Genomic DNA, 24,253 nt, shown 5'->3' with positions numbered 1-24,253 from the left:
ATTATGCTTCTTTTGATTTCCTCCCAACCATTTAAAAATTATAAAAATAGAAAATGGTAAAAACCATTCTTGTAGGCTGAATAAAAACAGGCAGCAGGGCTTCCCTGGTGGCGCAGTGGTTGAGAGTCCGCCTGCCGATGCAGGGGATACGGGTTCGTGCCCCGGTCTGGGAAGATCCCACATGCCGTGGAGCGGCTAGGCCCGTGAGCCATGGCCGCTGAGCCTGCTCGTCCGGAGCCTGTGCTCCACAATGGGAGAGGCCACAACAGTGAGAGGCCCACATACCGCAAAAAAAAAAAAAAAAAAACAGGCAGCAAGTTGGATTTGCTGACCTTCATATTAGCCTCCTTCGACCTTCCTACAATCACATTGTAGTGTATGGTTTGGTCTTCATGGATGCATCATGACTGCTGCTGTTCCAGTCATTGTGTCTGCATTCCAGGGAAAAAGAAAAAGGAAGAGGAAGGAAGAAGGAGTAGCTTCTAGATCAGGTCATCAAAAATCTTCCACAGCTCCCCCAGCTTATGTCTCAATGGGCAGAACTGTGTCAACACTTTTAGCTGCGAACACTGCAAAGTTGATAAAATTTGGGGTTCTGTTAGTAAGAAAGAAGAGAAAGAAAGGGTATTAGAATGGAAAATAGCAGTGTGACAGAGCCGAGTTCCTGCTTTACCCTCTTGTATGTGATCAAGAGGCAATATCCAAATGCATATTGTCTACAATGGCATAGATCTCCTGAAACCTGATTATGCAAAATATTACATAATTTTCCAGTGGTAATTCATGTTATATTGGTGATGTCCAGAAATTTTGGTGAGCAGGCATTTCAGAAATTTGACTAGTGATTTTTATTATTGCCGAATAAGTTTTCAATGTATGGATCTATCACCAGGATCAAGTTTATGTGGGAACATTTCAAGTACAAAAGCAGCATTAGCTAGTATGTGCAGAATGATTCTTACTTTGGACAGCTTGTTTTGGCTAATTTTACCTAGGTAGCAACTAAATTGCTGGCTGCAATAGTTTGTAGTTTCCTATTTTGAGTCCTTTAGTTTAACAGGTTCTGTTGAAGTGAATTGCAAATTGGGAAGTGAGATAATTCTTTTTTGTTGTTCATTTTTGTGCAGGTTCCACAGAAGTACCTGATTTGGATTTACTGACTTGGGAGATACCGACTAACACCACAGGAGAGGGGGCAGTTAGCCTTGCCCTTGCACTAGAGAGAAATCACAGGGTCTCTCTGCCCATCGACATTGTCCGTATATGAACAGACCACCACATTCTATGGCCCTACAACCATGACACTTTCTAGAATGGAGAGACCTTAGGTAGCATATTGAAAGAGATGGCCCTGGCACATTTATTAGGATACGGACATTTAAAACCAAAATCTATGAATAAAATAGCATGACAAACGTGGTCAACCACTGCAATGCAGTTGTTAAGTTCTGGGCCTCTGACTACCTGTGGCACTTCAAACAAGTCACTAATTTCTCTCCATCTCAGTTTCCGCTTCTCAAAACCCAGTCTCATCTTGCTTTAAAATGATATAAAAGAATGTGTGAGAGCATAGGCTTTGGCATTGGACAGACTTGGGTTTAAGTTTTGGCTCTGCTGCTTTTGATCTGGGTGAGGTTGGACAAGTGACTTGTCCCCAGGAGCCTGAAATCCTCCTAGTGTAAAATGGGGCTGAAATAATCTATTTCCACCTTGTTTTCAGGAAAAATGAGGAAATATATGTAATGCACTTAACATAGTACTTGACATCTAGTAAGCACTCAAAAATTTTTTTATTTATTATGATTCTCTTTGTAGAGTCATATGATTGTTTTACTTACTATGTGTTAAGTTCCTTTGCATAATATACTCTGTACATAAAACTGTATCTAGGGCTTCCCTGGTGGCACGGTGGTTGAGAGTCCGCCTGCCGAGGCAGGGGACATGGGTTCGTGCCCCGGTCCGGGAAGATCCCACATGCCACGGAGCAGCTGGGCCCGTGGGCCATGGCCGCTGAGCCTGCGCGTCCGGAGCCTTTTGCTCCACAACGGGAGAGGCCACAACAGTGAGAGGCCTGTGTACCACAAAAAAACAAAACAAAACAAAAAACTGTATGTAAGTCTCCACTCTAAGTGAGAGCTCACTTCTTCATGAGACAAGCCCAGTCAGCCTGGTATTATATTTTGGAATTATCTTTCCAAAGAATAGCTGACACTCATTGAGTGCTTACAATGAACCAGGTGCTGATTTAAGAACTTTGTATGTATTATTTCATTAAATCCTCACAATAATCACACAAAGAAAGGAGTATTATTATTCCAATGTTAGGAATAAGGAACTGAGGCACAGTGAGGTCATCCTGTCTGAAGTCATTTAGCAGGTAAGTGGTGGAATGGGAATTGGAAACTTTTAGGCCAGCGGTTCTCAAGTGGGGGGATGATCCCTAACCCCACCCTCCCCAGGGAACACTGGGTCACATTTTCAGTTGTCACACTGGGGGAGGATGCTACTGGTACCTAGTAGGTGGAGGCCAGGTGTGCTGCTAACAAGGATTTATCCAGCACAAATGTCAATAGTGCCAAGGTTGAGAAACCTTTCCTAAGCTCATGTTCTCAACTATTTCTTTTTCCAGCTTCCAGATATTTTCTACAGTTAAGACAAATATAATTTAAGATAACATGATAACTCTATGGGTTTCCCTCAGGTCTTGCATGCCATTCTGAAAAACTTTAGGAATAAGTAAGTAATCTGAGAATTGATTGCTATTTAGTTTTTCAAAGAAGTTAATTGTGCAATGAACGTTTTAAAAAATCCAGACGTAAGATGGTACCAGAAAAAACAAAAAAGTTTCCACCTTTGATTCAGAAATAGCAAGTTTCTGGGAGTGCATGGTGAACCCGAAAGGGAATGCTTAAGTGGTGCTTCAGTGAAAAGTGCAAAACACTTGTGGAGGTGGCCTCTGCGGATGATGCCAGTGCCACGAAAGAGCAAAGACACGAAGCAGGTGCTTGCCTGCTTTCTCCCAAAGCCCAAAGAACTAGGCGACATAAAACAGAATTAGCAACAGCCCTAGAAAACAAAACAAAAGACCTCTGAGGCAGAGGTGTAAGACCAGAAGAGCATCCTTAAATTTCCTTGGCTGGGAAGTATGCTTATTCATCCATCCACCATCCATTTGTTTACTTTTCTGGGATCTGGGAGACAGCCATGAAGGAGAGAAATGAGGTCCTGACCTCGTGGGACTTATGCTTTTGGATGAGACAGAAAATAAACAAATGAACAAAAAATATGTAATTTGATATCTGATGGTGGCAGTGCTAGGAAGAGAAATAGAGCAGGGGCAGGTGTCACAGAATGCAAGGCTGCTATGGTTCAGGTAGGGTCTTTGGGAAGACCTTTCTGCGAAGATGGCATTGGAGTAGAAACCCAAATAAAGTGAGGGGATGAGCCACACAAAGGCATGGGGCAGCTGTTGCAGAAAGCGATGTGGTCTGCAGACAGAAAAGGCTGCCTTTTTTTTTTTCCCCTCCCAGAAGAGCAAGAAGCCCGGTGTGGCAAAGGGGGCTGAGCACTGAGGTTGAAGAGGAGGCGACACGAGAGGGGCCTGCAGGCTGTGGGGAGAGCTGTTCCCCCTGCCCCACGTAGAAAGGGACGGAGGGCAGTGAGCAGGGAAGCAATGTGGATGAACGTGTAACGCTCTAAGGGGTCTTGTGGGCTGCCCCGTGGAGAGCTCGCAGGAGGGGCAGTAGTGGAAGCACCACGAGGGGCCTGTTCAGTTAGAGCTATTATGGTGGATTCTTCTCCTTTTGTCATTAGAGGGGAAAAGCATGAAGAAGATGGATTTCAGAGCCCCTCAACCTTGGGTCTGAATCATGGCTCTGTCATTTGCTGGTTGTGCCACCTTTCTGCCATCTCTGAGATGTATTTCCTTCACAAAATGAGGACACGAATAGTTGTCTCACGTGACTATTCCACGAATTAACTGAGAAATATATGTCGAGCACCTACCACGGTTCCTAGCATTAAATGTCATAGGCATTAATCAATGTTCATTCCATGCCTGCAAAGGACTGAATGTTTGTGTCCCCTCAAAATTCCTATGTTGATGGAAGCAACCTAAATGTCCATCGACAGAGGAATGGATAAAGATGATATGGTACATATATACAATGGGATATTACTCAGCCATAAAAGAGAATGAAATAATGACATTTGCAGCAACATGGGTGGACCTAGAGATTGTCATACTGAGTGAAGTAAGAGAAAGTCAAATATATGATATCGCTTATATGTGTAATCTAAAAAAATGGTACAGGGACTTCCCTGGTGGTGCAGTGGTTAAGAATCCGCCTGCCAATGCAGGGGACACGGGTTCAATCCCTGGTCCAGGATGATCTCACGTGCCGTGGAGCAACTAAGTGTATGCGTCACAACTACTGAGCCTGCACTCTGGAGCCCATGAGCCACAACTACTGAGCCCACGTGCTGCAACTACGGAAGCCCACGTGCCTAGACCCCGTGCTCCACAATAAGAGAAGGCACTGCAGTGAGAAACCCGCGCACCGCAATGAAGAGTAAGCCCCTGCTTGCCACAACTCGAGAGAGCCCACTCGCAGCAACAAAGACCCAATGCAGCCAAACAAACAAACAAACAAAAAAACGGTACAAATGAACTTGTTTACAAAACAGAAATAGACTCACAGATGTAGAAAACAAACTTATGGTTACTGGGGGAAAGCAGGGTGCGGGGAGTTAGGGATAAACTGGGAGATCTGGATTGACATATATGCACTACTATACATAAAATAGATTACTAATAAGGACCTACTGTATAGCACAGGGAACTCTTCTCAATACTCTGTAATGGCCTAGATGGGAAAAGAATCTAAAAAAAGAGTGGATATATGTATATGTATAACTGATTCACTTTGCTGTACACCTGAAACTAGCACAACATTGTAAATCAACTAAACTCCAATCAAAACTTAAAAAAAATTTCTATGTTGAAATCCTAACTCCCAAGATGATGGTGTTTGGAGGTACGGCCTCTGCGGGGTGATCAGGTCATGACGGTGTGGCCCTCACGATTGGGATTAGTGTCTTGCAAGAGAGCTCTCTTGTCTCCCTTCCGCCATGTGAGGACAGAGGGAGAAAACATCTGTCTCTGAACCAGGAAGCAGTTCCTCACCAGACACCGAATCTGCCTTGATTTTGGACTTCCCAGCCTCCAGGAATTGTGAGAAATAAATGTTTGCTGTTTAAGCCACCCACTCTATGGTCTTTTTGTTATAGCAGCCCAAATGGACGAAGGCAGTCATTTTGATCAGAGAGGACATTTCCAACCACCGTGTCCAAAATGGTAATAACCCCCCAACACCAGGCGCCCCAAAGCTCCTCACTCTTTTTCTCACTCAGCCCCATCAGGAATGGGAGCGCTATGAAGGCAATGACATGGTTTCTTGGTCACTGCTAATCCTACCACCTAGAGTGGTGTTTGACTTAAATACTTACGTCTCAACTGGTAACTGATGAACAAACAATTTTGAAAATGAATGCCTTTGTTTGAGGGTTTATTAAAATTAGGGCCTTAGATTTGAATGCTTGGCAGTACCAAATGTTGACCACAAGGAAAGCTTCAACTACCATCCAGTTAGTGGTCAGGGTTGATTTGGCTCCTATGCATGATTCAGCAAGCGGCTTTCTTACTTATTCATTACCCTAATTATATCCTTCCCCAAACTGGATGGTCCAGCGGGGTGGATTATCTTGCCTGTAGATTATTCTTCAAACTAGAACAGACAAGAAGATTTGTTCTCTTTTTAGAATCTCTGAAAATGTTTTGGAAAGATATTTGTGGATGAGAAAAAAAATCCCTCCATACTTCACTGTCTGCTATATGAACTTGGGCTCAGAAATTGATAATCAGAAGCAATTCCTGCTAATCATCCTGACAAGAGGAAGTTTAGGAACAGACATATAGGAATATAATGGAAGTGAGATTCCTATAGGACTTTATAATTTAAAGTCTCCCAGGATTCCCCAATTCTCTGATAGTGATAGAAAGTAATATTTTTTGGAGTGAATTGACAAATAAAATGACATTGGCCCGAGTAAAAATAGTATATTAATGACCCTGAAGGACTGAGGTTATTACATGGTTAATGATGCTCTTTTTTCCTCTTTATTTTTTTTGATAGGTCAGCTTTGCCATTAGCAACTGGAACAAGAGTTAAAATGCATGTGGCATTTCTAAAATGCCATTTCTTGCTGAAAGGTTAGCACCATAATGAAGTTTCAGGGAAAATACGAGGCCATCTTTTCTGTTTTCTTGTAAGTATGTATAGTCCATAGGCTGTTGTCAGCCAGGCTGAAGATTATTTGATTGCAACCTAGTGAAAGCTTGGTTTCTCAACATTCAGTGACCTGATACCATGAATGGTTAGGGGGTTGGAAGGATGAATTATGCATTCTGACTGTAGGGGGCCTCACACATAAGATATATGTAGAGAGGTTTCGTGGTAACTGAAATAATTCCCTTTAAATTTCAAATAATATGTCAAAATATCATGTTATAAAGTCCAACATCCTAGTTATATGGTTAAAAGTAAAGTCATTTGCATGAGAATACTTTTGCATGGAATAAGGTAAAGTCCTTTAAAATGTTTCTTTTGACTATGAAGAATTCATTTTAGAAACTATGTTTACCTAAAACTGGAAGAGGATGAAATTGGATTTGAAGCATCACAAAGTGATTGATGGGCCCAGCCACCTGTCCTACCTGGATCAAAGCTCAAGGTAATTTCTATTTTACTTCAATAGCACGCCTTCACCAAAGGTTATTGTAAAGGATCAAAGAAGAGTAAAATGTATAGAATTTATGAAGCACTGTGCAATGCAGTCATGACGGGTGGCATATGAAACATTACCTATATAAGCGTAAATGTTTAGCACTTTTTCTTTGACAAAGTGTTTCACATCTATTAGCATATTGAATGCTCAAATCTGACATTTATTTCCTGCCTGTTTTACAGGTGCTCAGGGAGATTTAGGGAGGTATTCCAAAACACATTGCTCTTAAGTGGCAGAGCCTGGAATTCCCTGTGTTTTCTTCCTACCATGTCATGCTGCTTATTTAAGTCTGGCAGGGTCCCTGCTTTGCACCATAACATCAGCTGTTTAATACTAGGAATTGCAGATGTGTAAATGAAGAGGACAGAAAACACTCACATTACTGCAAAGAGGTTATATAATCAATGTTTTAAAATCACCTGGAAAGCCACTCTAGAGAATGAGTCCTGCCCCAGATGCTGAAAAAGAGCAATTTGGATCTAATCATGTCACATTTACCTGAACTACTTTCTAGAACGAAGTGGGCATATTTGACCTACATTTAAAAAATCCGTTATTTATAAAGGCAGCTGAGAAACAGGAGAGTACAAAAGGGCTTGCAGGGAAAAGCAGTGGCCCCTGCTCACAGTTTTCTCTGCTTTCTCCTCCCTCCTTCACCTCCTGACGTCGTGGGCGCTGCATTTACTTTGATATTGCCATGTTGCCGATATTTACAACCTGGGTTAAGTCTCTGGTGCTTTGGGTATAGATGATTAAAAACAATAAACTGTCATAGCTTCCTTACTGGTCTCTGCTTCCACTTTGCCCCTTTTAGTCTGTTACTGGACGATCTTGTTAAAATTATGTCACTCCTCTGGCCCCGTTCCCTGCAGTGGCCCCCATTCCCTCAGCGTAAAAGCCAAAGTCCTTCTAAGGGCTTATAAAGCTCGACACACGGGCCTACCTCCCCGCCTCAGCTCCCTCAACTCTCCTCTTGCACTTAAACCGTGAAAATGTAGCTCTAGATGGGAAAACGCTTTGTTCGTTTTGTTTCCTATCTTGTTTACTGATCTAGCCCAGGTGCCTTGACAATGCCTGGCACATAGCAGATACTCAACAAACATTTGTTGAATAAATAAGTACAGCTTCCATTATTGTGATTATATAAACACTACTTATTGAGAACTGAGAATCAAGTAGCTTCTGATCATATTGTTTCCCTATGGTTCCAATGTCATGACCTCCATGCCACTTAAGAAAAAAGTATACAAACTGATCCTTTGAACATTTCTTTCTTAGTCTCTTCCAAAGCAAACAAATTAAATAGAAGTAGCCCTGGTCCAAATATGAAGCAACTAAAGAGTGGTATGATTTTTAAGTAATTGTTCTTTTTTCATAATATCTCCCCCCTTCTTTTTTGGATGTAATATATTCTCATATTAATTTTCATATTAATATCAATTTTCATATGCATCAGAAATTTGTGTAAGCTCACCTCCTTTTCCTCTGGGATTATCTTTTCTAGGTGATTTGTCATGGTGGTTTTCTGTCATGCTGCAGGCTTCCTTTAGCTTTCTGGTCATTCTTGCATTCTCAGTCGTATTCATATTGACCTTACGGAAACACTGACTAGCGCCCTGTTTTCCTGGTGGGGTTTGTCAATTGGCAGGCATGTTTTTTATAGTGGAGACCTAGTGATGAAATGAAGGGTTACCCTAACGCTGGAATGTGGTGGGCTTCGCTCTGGGATGACAAAACCCACATTAACTGTTTTGATTATCCCTTGATAGTTTTCTATTTCTTTAGGTGAAAACACTTGCTATTTTCTTTATGAGTGAATATCCGGCTGCCAGACATTCTACATGGGATTGGGGTTTTTGACTATTACAGATACAGAACTTTAATTAATACCCCTGCCCCTTGCTGCTGTCCTGCCACCTGACTAGGGAGCTGCTCTCAGGGCCCCCAGAAAGGTTGGCTCCCTCCTCAGCTGCAGCCTCTTCTGTGCATATTTCTGTTTACTATCTTCGAGAAATTTGTTCAGCCTCCTATTTTATGCTATCTCCCTCTCCCATTGTTATTTATCTTGTGGGCTTATACTTTTAAAAATGGAACGGTTGTTTTCTTAACATTTTAATAGAGCCTTGGGAGAAAGAGGACAGATGTCTACACTCAGAATGCCATTTTGAACGGAAGCATGTTTAACCGTGGAGTGGCTTTAAATCCTGCAGGTTGAGCCTGTTGTAATCAAGTATGGATTATGGCTATTTGATTAAAGAAAATGAAGGTTGATGCCATGGAAGCTTGCTTCTCTTTACTCTATTCCCGTCACATTCCACTTGGTTTGCATGAAGTACGTTCCTCCTGTGTCTAGGTTTCCTACACACCCAGAAAGCCTGCATCTGTCCCCACTTCCTTGTTAGTGTCTGGAGGATGGAGACTATATTTTATTCATTTTTAAGTCCTTATGCTTACCCCAGATGCAAAGATTTCCAGGAAATAATTGTTGAATGAAACAGAGCAAAGTCTAAGTGACAGTCCAATACTTTTTTTCTTTTTATTCTTAACTTTTACTAATTACTGCTTCCCTAGACTTACTCAGAAGGCCCCATCCCAGATGTTTCAAGTTTTCATGTACATACTTCATGTACAAGTCATAAGCATCACCATTATCTAGCCACACTTACTAGCTTTGTCCTTCCATTGGTTTCCCTGGTAACCTCTCATTGCCTTTACTGTCTTGTAGACCTCATCTAAATACAGCTGAGTCAGCCCACCGGAATTGCCCCAAACACACTCCACTCACATTGTGCTTCCTACCTAGAGTTCATCTCATAAGCACCAGGTGATATATTGTACATATCCCTGCTCATCCTGCATCCATGGCCTTGTCTTGCTTAATGAATATTTTCCACCCTTTAACACTGAACAATAAACCATGTGTGGAGGAGGGGATTTGTGATGGCCTGGATGAAATTTTATAATTTAATAAATCTACTAAAAACTTGAATTTTATACTCCTTGCTGATGTGTCAGATTTCCTTCCTGACGGTTTCACATTGCAAAAGGCATCAGATGTTTCATTTGACACCTGCATCCTCACTATCAGAGAAGAACTAGCAAGAAAAACAAGTCACAGAGCAGCATCTCTACGTTGACATACAATTTTCCACAATCCTGACAGTTTGTGGGTAAATCTCCCTCTGAAATTCTTTCCTGTCTCTACCAGCATTTTCCTCATTGACAAACCCTCCACACTTTTCTTGAGAGTCATTGTTCTTGCACTAATGTCTTATTTTTCAAACAGTGCCTTTCTTTAATTATGATATCATGTCTGTATTATAAGATGTCTTTAATTCAAACTATTTTCTTTTCTTTTTAAAAAATTTATTTATTTTTGGCTGCGTTGGGTCTTCACTGCTGTGCGTGGGCTTTCTCTAGTTGCCGCGAATGGGGGCTACTCTTCGTTGTGGAGCACGGGCTCTAGGCATGCAGGCTTCAGTAGTTGCAAAATGCGAGATCAGTAGTTGTGGTGCGCAGGCTCTAGGGCACACGGACTTCAGTAGTTGTGGCTCACGGGCTCAGTAGCTGTGGCTTGAAGGCTCTAGAGAGCAGGCTCAGTAGTTTTGGCACACGGGCTTAGTTGCTCCACAACATGTGGGATCTTCCCGGACCAGGGATCAAACCTGTGTCCCCTGCATTGGCGGGTGGATTCTTAACCACTGCGCCACCAGGGAAGTCCCTCAAGCTATTTTCTGACACAGTTTGAATAGGTGCCTATAGACCGTTCCATTTTGAACAGTATTGTGAAAGCTGTTGTGACAATCTTGTGGCATTATCTAGATGATCAGAATAATAGCTACCTGCTTTTGGTACCTACAGTGTGCAAGACTCTTTATACACATCAGCCAGGCGTTCTGACCCCTTCCATCTACCATGTGGCAGTCAAAGGTGAGCTCCTGTCCCACGGGATTGGGAAGTCCCCCTCCCTCTGCTCCTCTGAGGATCCGCAGCACTAGTTCCCCTTGTGCTAGCTATCAATGTCCAACTAGTGGAGCTCCTGTCAAACTGTCGTTCCTGGCTGTCTCTAATCACCAGCAGCTTTCTCACGGCTGCATCCCCAGTGAAGGCTTGAGGATAGCGTAAGGAAATAAGAAATGGAAAAGGAAAAAAATCTCTCAGCATCTGAAGTCCATACACTCTATTTCTACGTGCACTTTCTTCCATTAGCTCTAGTTTCTGCCCTTTTGCTGGGGCCGCTCCTATTGACCGGACCCTTTTTCCTCAGGCTCCTCTCCCAGGAATACCTGAACACCCCAGACGTGATCCTCCCTGTCTTCTGTGAAGTGCCTATTTAAGACTTTTGCCTAAGTTTTTTTTATTAGTTCTCTGCCTTTTTCTTTGAAAGAAAGAGAGGAGTGAGTTACGGGGTTCCCTTATCTCCAATCTAAGACAATCAGTCTTTATCCTGCAACTAATAAAAGAAATGTAGAGAAAATACACCAAATATTCAAAGTCTCTGACTTCAGTTTGCAATGAACAGACTTGATGGGCACGAAGCAGCCTGTACCTTTGCTTTCTCCATTCTATTCACACCTCAGGAGGTCTAGGTTACTCCTAATGTCAACTTCTGGGGAGTTAAGATATTATAGGAGTTTAGAGTTAATTGTACTGTGTTGTATAAAGTAAACTAATTTAATTGTTTTTCTTAAAACTGACTGGTTTTTGGTTTCATAATACTGTTCAGGATCGACCTGTCTACAGGAACATATAAAAGGTCTACCAGAAAATAAGTTTGATTAAAGGTGTCTTATAGAAGTGATTTCCACTTCTATTTACTAACCCCCCCCCACCATGAAATCAACATGAATATCATTAGTCTGTAGTTGCCACTATCCACCTCCTTCATTTTAAGTACGGAAACAAAGTTGTCATGCATTCTTTTTTTTTTTAAAAAATAGCTTTTTAGGGCTTCCCTGGTGGCGCAGTGGTTGGGAGTCCACCTGCCGATGCAGGGGACACGGGTTCGTGCCCCGGTCCGGGAAGATCCCACATGCCGCAGAGCGGCTGGGCCCGTGAGCCATGGCCGCTGAGCCTATGCGTCTGGAGCCTGTGCTCCGCAACGGGAGAGGCCACAACAGTGAGAGGCCCGCGTACCGCAAAAAAAAAAAAAAAAAAAAAGCTTTTTATTGAGGTATAGCATGCATTAAGAAAAGTGTCCGTGCTATACGGTGTGATGAATTTTCATAAAGTGACCACATCTATATATTTGCAGCTTATATGAAGAGGGAGAAGATTAGCACCCAGCAGCCCTCCTCGTGCTCTCATTTAGTTATTATTTTCCCAAAGGTAACCACTATCCTGACTTCTAACACCAAAGACAGTTTTGCCTGTTTTTGCATATGATATAAATGGAATCATACAATATGTAATTTTGTGTGCACGTCTATGTCTGCTTTTGTTTTTGAGATCATGAGTGTAGTTAAATGCAGCATGTTTTCATTGCTGTTTATATTGTATGAATAAACCACAATTTAAAAATTAATTCTAGGGAGATTGAGATGGACATATACATACTACTATATATAAAATAGATAACTAATAAGAACCTACTGTATAGCACAGGGGACTCTATTCACTACTCTGTAATGAACTATATGAGAATGAAAATCTGAAGAAGAATGAATACATGTATATGTGTAACTGAATCACTTTGCTGTACACTTGAAACTAACACATTATAATATACTCCAATAAAAAATTAATTAAAAAAATAAAAATTAATTCTATTATGTACACTCTCAGCTTAATAGACAGTACCTAAGAGTTTTCATAGACCCCACCAGCACGCAGTGTTAGTTCCAGTCACTCTATATTCTTCCCAATATTTGCTACTCTTAGTCTTTTAAGATTTTACTCATTCTAACAAGTGTGTAGTGGTACCTTATTGTAGCCTTAATTTTCATTTTCCTGATGACTAGCGAGGTTGAGCGCCTTTTCTTCTTTTTGTTTTGGCTGCACCACGCGGCCTGCAGGATCTTAGTTCCCCCACCAGGGATTGAACCTGGGCCCCCTGGCAGTGGAAGCACGGAGTCCTAACCACTGGACCACTACGGAATTCCCATAGCACCTTTTCTTCTTTTTCTTTTTTTTTTTTTTTTAACATCTTTATTGGAGTATAATTGCTTTACAATGGTGTGTTAGTTTCTGCTTTACAACAAGATGAATCAGTTATATATATACATATGTTCCCATATCTCTTCCCTCTTGCGTCTCCCTCCCTCCCACCCTCCCTATCCCACCCCTCCAGGCGGTCACAAAGCACCGAGCTGATCTCCCTGTGCTATGCGGCTGCTTCCCACTAGCTATCTACCTTACGTTTGGTAGTGTATATATGTCCATGCCTCTCTCTCGCTTTGTCACAGCTTACTCTTCCCCCTCCCCATATCCTCAAGTCCATTCTCTAGTAGGTCTGTGTCTTTATTCCTGTCTTACCCCTAGGTTCTTCATGACATTTTTTTTTCGTGAAGTAAGTCAGAAGGAGAAAGACAAATACCATATGCTGACACATACATACCTGCTTTTAATGCTATACAATAACAAAGCAAAACAAGTACACCCCAAACAAACCAATGAAAACATAGGTTCTCGGAACATTTCTTTCAGGTGCGTGTGTTAGTTTCTGCTTTATAACAGAGTGAGTCAGTTATACATATATATATGTTCCCATATCTCTTCCCTCTTTGTCTCCCTCCCTCCCACCCTCCCTATCCCACCCCTCCAGACAGCCACAAAGAACCGAGCCGGTTTCCCTGTGCCATGCGGCTGCTTCCCACTGGCTATCTACCTTACGTTTGTTAGTATATATATGTCCATGTCTCTCTCTCGCCCTAACACACCTCACCCTTCCCCCTCCCCATATCCTCAAGTCTGTTCTCCAGTAGGTCTCTGTCTTTATTCCTGTTTTACCCCTAGGTTCTTCATAACATTTTTTTTTTCTTAAATTCCATATATATGTGTTAGCATACGGTATTTGTCCTTCTCTTTCTGACTTACTTCACTCTGTATGACAGACTCTAGATCTATCCACCTCATTACAAATAGCTCAATTTCGTTTCTTTTTATGGCTGAGTAATATTCCATTGTATATATGTGCCACATCTTCTTTATCCATTCATCCGACGACGGGCACTTAGGTTGTTTCCATCTCCGGGCTATTGTAAATAGAGCTGCAATGAACATTTTGGTACATGACTCTTTCTGAATTCTGGTTTCCTCAGGGTATATACCTAGTAGTGGGATTGCTGGGTCATATGGTAGTTCTATTTGTAGTTTTTTAAGGAACCTCCATACTGTTCTCCATAGTGGCTGAACCAATTCACATTCCCACCAGCAGTGCAAGAGTGTTCCCTTTTCTCCACACCCTCTCCAGCATTTATTGTTTCTAGATTTTTTGATGATGGCCATTCTGACTGGTGTGAGATGATATCTCATTGTAGTTTTGATTTGCATTTCTCTAATGATTAATGATGTTGAGCATTCTTTCATGTGTTTGTTGGCAGTCTGTATATCTTCTTTGGAGAAATGTCTATTTAGGTCTTCTGCCCATTTTTGGATTGGGTTGTTTATTTTTTTGTTATTGAGCTGCATGAGCTGCCTGTAAATTTTAGAGATTAATCCTTTGTCAGTTGATTCATTTGCAAATATTTTCTCCCATTCTGAGGGCTGTCTTTTGGTCTTGTTTATGGTTTCCTTTGCTGTGCAAAAGCTTTGAAGTTTCATTAGGTCCCATTTGTTTATTTTTGTTTTTATCTCCATTACTCTAGGAGATGGGTCAAGAAGGATCTTGCTGTGATTTATGTCATAGAGTGTTCTGCCTATGTTTTCCTCTAAGAGTTTGATAGTTTCTGGCCTTACATTTAGGTCTTTAATCCATTTTGAGCTTATTTTTGTGTATGGTGTTAGGGAGTGATCTAATCTCATACTTTTACATGTACCTGTCCAGTTTTCCCAGCACCACTTATTGAAGGGGCTGTCCTTTCTCCACTGTATATTCCTGCCACCTTTATCAAAGATAAGGTGACCATATGTGCATGGGTTTATCTCTGGGCTTTCTATCCTATTCCATTGATCTATCTTTCTGTTTTTGTGCCAGTACCATACTGTCTTGATTACTGTAGCTTTGTAGTATAGTCTGAAGTCAGGCAGCCTGATTCCTCCAGCTCCATTTTTTGTTCTCAAGATTGCTTTGGCTATTCGGGGTCTTTTGTGTTTCCATACAAATTGTGAAATTTTTTGTTCTAGTTCTGTGAAAAATGCCAGTGGTAGTTTGATAGGGATTGCATTGAATCTATAGATTGCTTTGGGGAGTAGAGTCATTTTCACAATGTTGATTCTTCCAATCCAAGAACATGGTATATCTCTCCATCTGTTTGTATCATCTTTAATTTCTTTCATCAGTGTCTTATAATTTTCTGCATACAGGTCTTTTGTCTCCTTAGGTAGGTTTATTCCTAGATATTTTATTCTTTTTGTTGCAATGGTAAATGGGAGTGTTTTCTTGATTTCACTTTCAGATTTTTCATCGTTAGTATATAGGAATGCCAGAGATTTCTGTGCATTAATTTTGTATCCTGCTACTTTACCAAATTCATTGATTAGCTCTAGTAGTTTTCTGGTAGCATCTTTAGGATTCTCTATGTATAGTATCATGTCATCTGCAAACAGTGACAGCTTTACTTCTTCTTTTCCGATTTGGATTCCTTTTATTTCCTTTTCTTCTCTGATTGCTGTGGCTAAAACTTCCAAAACTATGTTGAATAAGAGTGGTGAGAGTGGGCAACCTTGTCTTGTTCCTGACCTTAGTGGAAATGCTTTCAGTTTTTCGCCATTGAGGATGATGTTGGCTGTGGGCTTGTCATATACGGCCTTTATTATATTGAGGAAAGTTCCCTCTACACCTACTTTCTGCAGGGTTTTTATCATAAATGGGTGTTGAATTTTGTCAAAAGCTTTCTCTGCATCTATTGAGATGATCATATGGTTTTTCTCCTTCAATTTGTTAATATGGTTAATCACATTGATAGATTTGCGTATATTGAAGAATCCTTGCATTCCTGGAATAAACCCCACTTGATCATGGTGTATGATCCTTTTAATGTGCTGTTGGATTCTGTTTGCTAGTATTTTGTTGAGGATTTTTGCATCTATGTTCATCAGTGATATTGGCCTGTAGTTTTCTTTCTTTGTGACATCCTTGTCTGGTTTTGGTATCAAGGTGATGGTGGCCTCGTAGAATGAGTTTGGGAGTGTTCCTCCCTCTGCTATATTTTGGAAGAGTTTGAGAAGAATAGGTGTTAGCTCTTCTCTAAATGTTTGATAGAATTCGCCTGTGAAGCCATCTGGTCCTGGGCTTTTGTTTGTTGGAAGATTTTTAATCACAGTTTCAATTTCAGTGTTTGTGATTGGTCTGTTCATATTTTCTATTTCTTCCTGATTCAGTCTTGGCAGTTTGTGCATTTCTAAGAATTTGTCCATTTCTTCCAGATTGTCCATTTTATTGGCATAGAGTTGCTTGTAGTAATCCCTCATGATTTTTTTTATTTCTGCAGTGTCAGTTGTTACTTCTCCTTTTTCATTTCTGATTCTATTGATTTGAGTCTTCTCCCTTTTTTTCTTGATGAGTCTGGCTAATGGTTTATCTATTTTGTTTATCTTCTCAAAGAACCAGCTTTTAGTTTTATTGATCTTTGCTATTGTTTCCTTCATTTCTTTTTCATTTATTTCTGATCTGATTTTTATGATTTCTTTCCTTCTGCTAACTCTGGGGTTTTTTTGTTCTTCTTTCTCTAATTGCTTGAGGTGCAAGGTTAGGTTGTTTATTCGAGATGTTTCCTGCTTCTTAAGGTGGGCTTGTATTGCTATAAACTTCCCTCTTAGAACTGCTTTTGCTGCATCCCATAGGTTTTGGGTCGTTGTATCTCCATTGTCATTTGTTTCTAGGTATTTTTTAATTTCCTCTTTGATTTCTTCAGTGATCACTTCGTTATTAAGTAGTGTATTGTTTAGCCTCCATGTGTTTGTATTTTTTACAGCTCTTTTCCTATAATTGATATCTAGTCTCATGGCGTTGTGGTCGGAAAAGATACTTGATACAATTTCAATTTTCTTAAATTTACCAAGGCTTGATTTGTGACCCAAGATATGATCTATCCTGGAGAATGTTCCATGAGCACTTGAGAAAAATGTGTATTCTGTTGTTTTTGGATGGAATGTCCTATAAATATCAATTAAGTCCATCTTGTTTAATGTATCATTTAAAGCTTGTGTTTCCTTATTTATTTTCATTTTGGATGATCTGTCCATTGGTGAAAGTGGGGTGTTAAAGTCTCCTACTATGAATGCGTTACTGTCAATTTCCCCTTTTATGGCTGTTAGTGTTTGCCTTATGTATTGAGGTGCTCCTATGTTGGGTGCATAAATATTTACAATTGTTATATCTTCTTCTTGGCTTGATCCCTTGATCATTATTTAGTGTCCTTCTTTGTCTCTTCTAATAGTCTTTATTTTAAAGTCAATTTTGTCTGATATGAGAATTGCTAGTCCAGCTTTCTTTTGGTTTCCATTTGCGTGAAATATCTTTTTCCATCCCCTCACTTTCAGTGTGTATGTGTCTCTAGGTCTGAAGTGGGTGTCTTGTAGACAGCAAATATTTGGGTCTTGTTTTTGTATCCATTCAGCCAATCTGTGTCTTTTGGTGGGAGCATTTAGTCCATTTACATTTAAGGTAATTATCGATATGTATGTTCCTATTCCCATTTTCTAAATTGTTTTGGGTTCGTTATTATAGGACTTTTCCTTCTCTTGTGTTTTTGTCTAGAGAAGTTCCTTTAGCATTTGTTGTAAAGCTGGTTTGGTGGTGCTGAACTCTCTCAGCTTTTGCTTGTCTGTAAAGGTTTTAATTTCTCCATCAAATCTGAATGAGATCCTTGCTGGGTAGAGTAATCTTGGTTGCAGGTTTTTCTCCTTCATCACTTTCAGTATGTGTAGGCTTCCTGGTGGAGGGGAATAGTGCCTGTGTTCTGGTGGATGAGGCTGGATCTTGTCTTTCTGGTGGGCCGGCCCACGTCTGGTGGTGTGTTTTGGGGTGTCTGTGGCCTTATTATGATTTTAGGCAGCCTCTCTGCTAATGGGTGGGGTTGTGTTCCTGTCTTGCTAGTTGTTTGGCATAGGGGGTCCAGCACTGTAGCTTGCTGGTCGTTGAGTGAAGCTGGGTGCTGGTGTTGAGATGGAGATCTCTGGGAGATCTTTGCCGTTTGATATTATGTGTAGCTGGGATGTCTCTTGTGGATCAGTGTCCTGAAGTTGGCTCTCCCACGTCAGAGGCACAGCACTGACTCCTGGCTGCAGCACCAGGAGCCTTTCATCCACACGGCTCAGAATAAAAGGGAGAAAAAGTAGAAAGAATTAGTAGAAGTAGAAAGAAAGAAAGAAAGGGAGGGAGGGAGGGGGGTAGAAAGGAAGGAAGGAAGGAGGGAAGGAAGGAAAAAAGAAGATAAAGTAAAATATAATAAAGTAAGATAAAATATGATAACGTTATTAAAATAAAAAAATAATTATTAAGAGAAAAAAAAAAAACGGACGGATAGAACCCTAGGACAAATGGTGGAAGCAAAGCTATACAGACAAAATGTCACACAGAAGCATACACACACACTCACAAAAAGAGGAAAAGGGGAAACAAATCATAAACCTTGCTCTGAAAGTCCACCTCCTCAATTTGGGATGATTGGTTGTCTATTCATGTATTCCACAGATGCAGGGTACATCAAGTTGATTGTGGAGCTTTAATCCGCTGCTTCTGAAGCTGCTGGGAGAGATTTCCCTTTCTCTTCTTTGTTCGCACAGCTCCCGGGACTCAGCTTTGGATTTGGCCCCACCTCTGCGTGTAGGTCACTGGAGGGCGTCTGTTCTTCGCTCAGACAGGAGGGGGTTAAAGGAGCAGCTGCTTCGGTGACTCTGGCTCACTCAGGCTGGCGGGGAGGGCGGGGCACGGAGTGCGGGGCGGGCCTGCGGCGGCAGAGGCCGGCATGACGTCGCGCCGGCGTGACGTTGCACCAGCCTGAGGCGCGCCGTGCGCGTTCTCCCGGGGAAGTTTTACCTGGATCCCGGGACCCTGGCAGTGGCGGGCTGCACAGGCTCCCCGGAAGGGAGGTGTGGCGAGTGACCTGTGCTCACACACAGGCTTCTTGGTGGCGGCAGCAGCAGCCTTAGCGTCTCATGCCTGTCTCTGGGGTCCGCGCTTTTAGCCGCAGCTCGCGCCCGTCTCTGGAGCTCCTTTAAGCAGCGCTCTTAATCCCCTCCAGGTACGTGGGGGGTTTCTTGCCTTTTGGGAGGTCTGAGGTCTTCTGACAGCGTTCAGTAGATGTTCTGTAGGAGTTGTTCCACGTGTAGATGCATTTCTGGTGTATCTGTGGGGAGGAAGGTGATCTCCGTGTCTTACTCTTCCGCCATCTTTCCGGAAGCCCACCTTTTCTTTATTGCCAATTTGGATACCATCTTTTGTGAAGCACCTATTTAAGTCTTTTGCGCAATTTTCTGTTATTTATATTTATTTGTAAGAATACTTTAACCAGTCAGGATTTAAATCTTATTTCATTTATTTAATTTTTGGCTGTATTGAGTCTTCGTTGCTGCGTGCGGACTTTCTCTAGTTGCTGTGTGTGGACTTTCTCTAGTTGCTGTGTGCGAACTTTCTCTAGTTGCAGCGAGCGGGGGCTACTCTTCGTTGCGGTGTGTGGGCCTCTCATTGCGGTGGCTTCTCTTGTTGCGGAGCATGGGCTCTAGGCGTGCAGACTTAAGTAGTTGTGGCTCTCGGGCTCTAGAGCCCAGGCTCAATAGTTGTGGCATGCATGCTTAGTTGCTCCATGTCATGTGAGATCTTCCCGGACCAGGCCTTGTACCCGTGTCACCTGCATTGGCAGGTGGATTCTTAACCACTGCGCCACCAGGGGAGTTCGGATTGAAATCTTTTGACAGTCATGTTTTGCAGATATATTCTCCCACTTGTATTTTGACATTTTATTTACTTAATGTCAATTTTTGATATACAGGATTTCCTAATTTTAATACAGTCAAAATTTATAAATATTCTTCTCTAGGGTTAGTGGTTTAAGCACCTATTCAAGAAATCCTAGCTATCCCACAAGAGAATAAATATATTCTCCTATGATAGCTTCTAGAACTTTGAAATTTTACTTTTCACATTTGGATCTGTAATCTAATAGGAATTGATTTTTGCTTATCGTGTGACGTAGGGGTCAAGATTAATGTTTTCTTCCATGTGGATATCCAATTGATCCTATACTTAACCTACTTTGCTTGCTAATAGCAGTGGATTGATAACAGTGGTGATAATGAGAATTTTCAGGATAATACTCAGGAAACCATATCACAATAAAATAAAACTAAAATAAAATCTAGCAAACAGTAAAGACTTGGTGGTTGGCTATGAATGGAGGACATTTGGGGACATATATTAACATACCTTCAAAATTATTCCCCATGTGGCTGGGAAAGGGCATAGGACCTCTTTCTGAAGAATAACCTGACTTTAATTCATCATACTTGGTATCCCTATGAGCATAACATTACACACGTATTCAGAATTTATAATCATACATAGTCTCATTCCTTCCCTGCAATTTGCTCTTTTACACTATAGGATATCCTTTACTTCAATCTAAGGTTAATACTCTATTTCCAAGCTTTATGCAGAATCAAACAATTTATCATTCTTTGTACCCTATTGTGAGAGATGAAGGAAAAAAACTCTTCTACAAAAATGCACAAAGAAAAGAATTTTAAATTCTATTTTGCTTATTAGTTCACGAGAGTGTATCCACTATTCTTTTTTATTGAATTTGGAATTGCTATGGTGTAATACACTAAAATTCCCCAGTGTATTATTAGAACAGTCTATTAAATTATGTTTCTAAGAGATGTATCCATGTCTTTTCATATGAATATTATGTAAAACTATGGTTACATATTTCATTTGCTCACTATAGTGTGACTTGCAGGGGTACAGTTTGTCTCTGAGCATTAAAAAACTAGTTACAGGCTAGTGGATCAGATTAGAGAACAAAAGAGTTGAGAGTTGATAAATTGTTGCTTTTTCTTGAGGATAATAAATGTGAATGCATGTTTTGAATATCTTCATGACTCTTGCATATCAAGGGGCTAGAGGAAGCTTACATAGAATTTATTTATTTTAAATTTATTTATTTTTGGCTGTGTTGGGTCTTCGTTGCTGCGTGCGGACTTTCTCTAGTTGCTGTGTGTGGACTTTCTCTAGTTGCTGTGTGCGAACTTTCTCTAGTTGCAGCGAGCGGGGGCTACTCTTCGTTGCGGTGTGTGGGCTTCTCATTGTGGTGGCTTCTCTTGTTGCGGAACATGGGCTCTAGAGCATGGGCTCAGTAGTTGTGGCGCATAGGCTTAGTTGCTCCGTGGCATGTGGGATCTTCCCGGACCAGGGCTTGAACCCGTGTCCCCTGCGTTGGGAGGCAGATTCTTAACTACTGTGCCACAGGGAAGCCCAGCTTACATAGAACTTAAAGTGAGAAATTTTGACTGTCCATGGTAGGGGATCCCTTCCTGAAGGGGGGATCCTTCAGGAAGGAGTTGACATGTGGGTGTGTGGTGCTTTGTCACAGAGTGAGAGGGGTTGGGAAGCCCCAGTGCAGGGGCATGGAATTTTAGCCCTACTTTAAGTTAAGTTGAGCTACATGTGATAAGAAAAAGTGATCTGTAGCTTTTCCCATCAAAAAGAATCTTTGGTGACTTTAAGAGATCTACTCACCTGGTCAGAATTTGGGCATTAATTCCCAGAAAGACTAAAAAGGAGCTTGCAAAGGAAGTGGGAGAATTAAAAAGGAGGGAGGTTCTTCTTTCTCAAGAGGTCTGAGGAGCCATGTCTCTGTTGAATGGCATGTGTTGAATTTGATTCAGTGTTTTTGCTGTCTTTCCTGGAGCAGACATCAACATGGAGTGTAAAATTAGGGATGATATTGATCTTGGACTTGGTTCATGTATGTATCAACCACAAACTCCATGCCCCATCACATCACCCAAATGAAAAATCAAAAATTAACTCTGTTCAGCAAGTCTTCTCTAAAATCTGTGATCTGTAATTTTATCTGGGCAATGAAAAATTCAACTATTTGCTTCTTTTAAAGTCATATTCTGTTAGAGCTTTCTTTTACCTTCTAAAATTCTTACCTTGATCACATTTCTTTTCATATCTGTGGCTCTTTCCCCAGCTGACTTTCCAATTCATTTCCAAGAGTCCTATGTATCTCCCAAATGTGCCTTTGCCCCCTCCCCCTTTATTTGCTTAATTTAAATTTATCTTACTTTTCAACATGACATACAACTCTAGGTACATCTGTTTTCATACAGAATTGTGATCTGACAGATATTTACCGTAGGATTAAGTTTTGCAATTGTTCTTTCGACTGTGTCTTTGCTTCATTGTACCTTGACATGCAGCCTTGAATTCTTCTGCTAGCATTTCACATGTAATTATTTTAGTTGTCTCTGAAATATTATGCCTGGAGTGAACATACCTTAGCCTCGTGGAATAATATACAAATATGTTTTTTGAGGTCCATGCCTAATAAAACTGCAGCTGTCTATTCATTGGGGGAAGAAAGGAGCTACAGCTCTTGAATAAGAGCAAAGTGATAGAAACATTATTATTTAGGGATGAAATGAGCTACAGGTGCAGAATATACTAAAATAATTTCTGTTACCTGCATTCAAAATGCAGTTCTGCTGACAGAGTCTTTAGACAGTGTTTGCAGGGCAGCGAACTTCTGTTCTCTCCTAGAATTGGAGAGAAAAGAATCAGGAACCTTGGACCTTTCTACTGCTGTCTCCCTAAATGAGTCCTCTGTATACATAAAGACATTTTACAAGGACACTGAGTGTGAGTTTCACTGGCGAACCATGGAATCAATTACCAATAGAATATATTTAGTTGTAGTCATATGTCTAAGAAGGAGCAGTCATGTAATTGAATAACAATAGCAATATCTTTCCCAGGGAAGATTCAAATCAAACAATAAACAGAGCTTCTGTAGGTTTCTCTATGCTTTTCTTCTGGCTGTTAGATTTAGGAAGTTTTTGCTGTGTGCGGACATAGGGCTGATGCAAGTTTCAAAGCTTACAAAGGATTAAAAAACATAATTCCCAAGCAGTTATGAGGAAGCCTGTTGTCTCCACTGCTCAACTTTGAAGGACAAAAGTTCCTTCTTAGAGACGGGGACACCCACCTGCTCAGCGTCCTTTTGCCTCAGAGCACAGCTCATGAAGATGTGCTTTGGGGCCTGTCCCGCTGGGGTCTGTCCTGCTGGGTAATCTAGACTCACTGGGTGGTATCTGGGGGCACCATATTAGAGGTTTGACTGACCACAGGAGCTGGGACTGTTCTCTCAGCCAAGCTTGCCAGTGAGCACAAATATCTGTTTCTGGAAGGAACACCAGGGAGAATTGCTTGCTTGATTTGAAGGTACCACTTCCCAGTGAACAATTGAGCATTTCTCTGAAATTTTTTGCTCACTTCTTAGCTTTTGCTTCCCCCTTTACCTCATTTGCCACCTCTTAAAATAGGCTAGATGAAAATTTTAACTTCTCTGTAAAGATATTTTCTCCAAGCCCTTCAGCTAGAAATATTTTCTCTCATTTCTAAACTCATATAACATTAAAAAAATATTTTTCCTAGTGGCCCTTATGATGTTCTGTCTACTTGAGGACTCCTGGGTATCCTTCAAAATCCATATCAAATATCCCCTCACAATTAGGTCTTTACTTACCCTCCTATGTTTCCATTTCATTTCCATATGCCCTGTTATAGATCTTAAGATGCTAAACAGTGAAATGTATTTCCTTTTGTATTCCAGGCCACAGCTCATTGCCCAGAGAGCAAACATTTTTGAGGTCATCGTCGTCTCTTCCCCTTATTAGAAAATAAACCCCTTAAACTTAAGCTTGTGGAATGAACTTCCATTTGGTTATTAGCAAAACTGACCATTTATACTACGTGTGCTCAGATCCATTCTACTCTGCCTCTACTTTGGTCTTCATCCTCTCACAGATGGAAGATCCTGCAGGGTGTGTTTCCCAAGCTCCCACATAAACTGGCTTCCATTTGGTTTGGCCAATGGGAGATACTGATGGGAGGTATAAGGTGGGAGAGAAGGAGGAATCAAGGGAATTTCCCCTCCACTCTCTACCTTGGGGGACCTCTTCACCAGAAACTGTGTCTTGTCTGTGGCTCTAGCTCCTGGTGGAGTCCAGCTTCTGCTATGAGACTGAAAGGTCCTCGTAGACCCAGCATCTACCAGATGAGCCCAGTTCCTGATACAGT

This window comes from Lipotes vexillifer, unplaced genomic scaffold (assembly GCF_000442215.2).
Source record: "Lipotes vexillifer unplaced genomic scaffold, Lipotes_vexillifer_v1.1 scaffold655, whole genome shotgun sequence".
Lineage (NCBI taxonomy): Eukaryota > Metazoa > Chordata > Mammalia > Artiodactyla > Lipotidae > Lipotes > Lipotes vexillifer.
This window is presented reverse-complemented; position numbering follows the sequence as displayed.